This window comes from Pinus tabuliformis, chromosome 8, assembly GCF_031772625.1.
Source record: "Pinus tabuliformis cultivar Carrire ecotype Pingquan chromosome 8, CPIR1, whole genome shotgun sequence".
NCBI lineage: Eukaryota > Viridiplantae > Streptophyta > Pinopsida > Pinales > Pinaceae > Pinus > Pinus tabuliformis.
Window position 1 is genome coordinate 657,861,666 of NC_142294.1, and position 4,270 is coordinate 657,865,935.

General features: G+C 40.9%; 1 pseudogene; it reads right to left on the minus strand.

The window, feature by feature from the left end:
- Positions 1–348: 348 nt before the first annotated feature.
- On the minus strand, positions 349–487 carry LOC149237311 (U4 spliceosomal RNA; annotated as a pseudogene).
- Between the last annotated feature and the right edge of the window lie 3,783 nt (positions 488–4,270).

Below are 4,270 nucleotides of genomic sequence, written 5' to 3' on the forward strand. Positions count from 1 at the left end.
TGCCACCATTTGTACACAGATATTAAAAACTAACTTCACCCCCGCTTTCTTACCCTCCAGTCTGCTTTCTTAAGGACCTAACTTTCACTGTTCCCTTCGCTGCATAGCGCAACAGATGCCATACAAGACAATATAAGAACAACCAGTCCCATCCATGTAATGTTTTTCACCCAGTCTCGAATAAACCCTGAACATGCACGAAGAAATATCTTCTCGAATTTAACATAGGCCAAAAAATTCCATACAGAACAATATTGTAACTTAACCAGCAATCCCGGCCACGGACATTTCGTCTCCTGTATTTATAGTGTGCTACCAGTTTGAAAATTTGAATTCTTTGGAGCCCGAGACAAATGCGAGTCCAAAAATTCTCGAAGGCCAAGGCGTAGCCCAAGTCAACGAGGGGGGTTGGAAATAGTTTTCAACCAGCAATCGACGTGCCTCGGTTTTACCTCAGTATGAGAAATCAATGGGACAACATCAAACTGTTTAAAAAGGAAAAAGGAACTCAAGGAGCTCTCCTTATAAAGGAAGACACGTCAAACAACGCTGAGAAAGATATAATCAGTGACCGTGGTGAGAATGGGAAGTTGCCAAAGTCAGGCCTGCTTGACATGGGGAATTTGCGGAGGCAGCAGAATAACTTAACTGTACATGACGCCAATGGGGAAAGAAGCAAAGATGAGATTGGGTATTTCAAGGGCTAGAAGGATGAGGAAAAAAAAGAATAGTGACTGCTTCTTTGGAACCTTTTGTATCATTATCAGAAGCGCCTAAAGGAGATTCAATGCAAATGCTTCTACTCTCGTTATCAGAAACAGATAGAAAGTAGGTTAAGTGGAGATTCAAACAATCCAGCACTTCAACGCAGCCGAGAATGGAAGAAAAATTATGGAACTGGAACGACCCAAGTACATTGCAAAGAAGTAAAATATGATCTTATGGGAGCTAGACCTTCTCAACAAAGCTAAGCTATTGCTGTTAGACACGGGGGTTCATGTTTGCGGCGTTCAGTCCGAGATCGAACACGACAACATGAGAGTAAATGTCACAGGACACACAGTACTGCATTTTGCGTTAAGCTTTGGAAGCATGTATCCTCACGCACGACAGCTTGTTCGACTATGTTTCGAACCAAAAACCTCTTCACGACTTTGTCTTTAGGAGTGCAACTGTAGCAATTGGAGCAACGAATGAACTTGAAACGTCCATGCCCATGCTTGTACCACTCATGGCATGCTTGCAAGATGTTTCACGTTATGGCAAAAACATTATGTTGACAGTCCAGAGAGCACAGGCCAGGACTGTAAATATGGAATATGGTAGACAGAGGTCAGGTAACGTTTATCTAACAAACCAGGACGTGTCAGAGTGCTCAAGTAACGTTCAACTAATACAGAATTTCATAATGGAAAAGATGGACGTGCAGGAGTGCTCAGGTAACATTCAATCAAATATAGGCCGAGGAGGCGGTATAGGTCGGGCGTTAACCAAACAACTCAAGTCATAAAAATTTCGACATTTCACACTCAATCATACCATTCTTGTAGCAATGCACGCAGTCTAATGCGCTCAACTTCAATGTTTTAGGTTGTCAGGGGCGTTAGGTAGTCAGGAAAGTTACAGGTAATGAAGACCAGGCCAGCGCTATTCAAGGCAGCTCAAACCAGCTGCTCAGGGAATAACAACGTGTCGTTTTTTTTTTTTTTAACTAAAGGATAAACCATGAGGAGGAAAACTACACAGGCCACACATCATGGCTCTGATACCATGTTAAACACACATGGGCAGCAAGAGAAAATATGAAAGATAAAACATGTAGTACAATTTTTATTGACAAATGATATACATTTATAGTACACTGTTGTGACCGTTGGGTTTCACATCCCAAGGTCTCTTGGACTACTTTGTCTATTCAGCGTCCACACTAACCCATTGAGGACTAGGTGTCAAACACTAAACACACACTTCCTCTAGCATAAGACTTCAGCTTGTTGCCAGTTTTGGAAGAATTCCAGGAACAAAATTGAGAACACTTACTCTAGCAGAAGACTCCAGCTTCTTGCTAGTTTTGGAAGAGTTCCAGGAATTGCATTAAGCATTCCAGAGTTGTTGGTCATCCTTAAACTATCATAGGTTGATACTTCCCTTTTCAGGTTGAAGTTCTCCCTTTTATGTGGGGTGAGACCTCCCTTTATTGGTTGAAGGTTTCCCTCTTTAAAACAATAGGATCACTTCCTCTAGCAAAAGACTTCAGCTTCTTGCCAGTTTTGGAAGAGTTCTGGGAACTGCACTAAGCATTCCCGTGTTGTGGTCATCCTTAAACCACCACCCTTTATACCAACATTTCAGAGAGCACATTCAGCCTAGTGCTGCCATGCATTTTTGCACATTTTGTATTACAGCTCTCTTCTTGGACTCATACATAACCCTTTGGGTTAAGGGGGGGAATGTTGGACACCTACTCCTCAATGGGTTAGTGTGGAAGATGAATAGACAAAGTAGTCCAAGAGACCTTGGGATGTGAAACCCAATGGTCACAACAGTGTACTATAAATGTATATCATTTGTCAATAAAAATTGTACTGCATGTTTTATCTTTCATATTTTCTCTTGCTGCCCATGTGTGTTTAACACATTGGATTCTGAGGTTCCTTGACATATTCAGTCGTAAAAATAGATGAAAAATCATTTTCAAAGCGATCAATCTCAGGTAAAAACGAAGATCTATGATGAAGATCTTCCCATGGTAAATCATCAACACACAGGATTTCACGAATTTGCTCATCAGTGTGAACAAGTTCGGAAAACGTTGTTAAATCTGAATTTGATGTTGAAAGTGATTCTTCATGGACCACATTCATTAAGTCAATTTCGGTTGAAAAAGGGTCAGAAAATTACTGCACGGCCTGATACGCAATTTCATATGGACTGAAAGGCATAACATCACCAAATGAATCTATCTCAGATTCGGAAGGTACAATCCAAGGATCATCATAAACAATAGTGTCTAATGAAATCGTATGAATGGTTGCAGTAGAAGACGATGCATTGATAGGAGGAAAAGGAAAAGTTCCTAGTAAACCAGAATATTTAACTAGTCCTACTCCAACATCCTTATAGGGGATAGTTGTTTTGCCGACATGCTGGATACTTTCAGAAGAGGCTGGGTCAGATGAAAAGTAAGTTAGCTGGTCTATAGTTATGATCTTTCCATTATGAGGGAACTTTATAAGCTAAAATATCGATGAAACAACAGCTGTCATAGCGTAAGACCAACTACGACCCAAGAGAAGGTTGTAATCTAGAGGGGCATCAACCACCTCCACATCTAGATTAACAGTTTTGCCTTCTACCCCTATAGGTAAATCATGTAGAATGCCAAAAGGATGGAACCCACGGCTATGAAAGGCCTTTAGAATCATCGAGGATTGATTAAGTGTAGGAGAACCAAGGGATCTCCAACATTGGATCAACATAATACACGTTGAGGCTCCCTCATCAATCACAGTCCTATAACAAGGTCTGTTTTTGACTAACACTGGAATCTGGAAAGCCATTTGATGAGGTAAGTGAGGTGTACTATTTTCTAGATCGAAAATTATAAGGTTCGAGTCCTGAATGTCAACAGCTCCTATAGCCGACAATAGCAATTTACGCTGTGCTGGACATGATTACAGCCCTTCCAAAGCCAACATTGCTGAAGGTGAAATAGCCAAATCTTCAACAATGCTATAGTTCTGAGCTGCTCTTGCATGTGGATTGAAAGCTAACTTTCGAAGTATACCCTTGGCAGGCAGTTTGATTACTAAGTCTAGGTTAGATTTCTCGATCTGTAGTGGATTGGAACCGGGAGTTGAAGTTGATGGGTTCGAATTAGAACATTCTGCTTCCTTACCACCAACAGGACTTTTACTTCCATAATCTTGTGATCGTGTCGCAATCCTAACATGGGACATCATCATTATGGGTTCTTCTGAGGCATTTGAGGAAGAACCTATCATCTTACTGTCTTGACTAGGAAAAGGATTCTTCAAAACAGCAGGCATTTGGGAACCTTTGACGACTTTCGCAACCTTAGCACGATGAGGGAACTCTCTTGTAAAATGCTCTTCGTCACAAATGAGACAAGGATAACGGGGTTTGCGTTTTTCATCAGTAGATTCCATTTTTTCTAGTTTCTCTTTCGAATTTTTATCCGTTTTTTTTTCTTCTTCCGTTTCTTTTTACCGCCGGATTTTGATTTCATCGTAGATGACTCTACAACGTG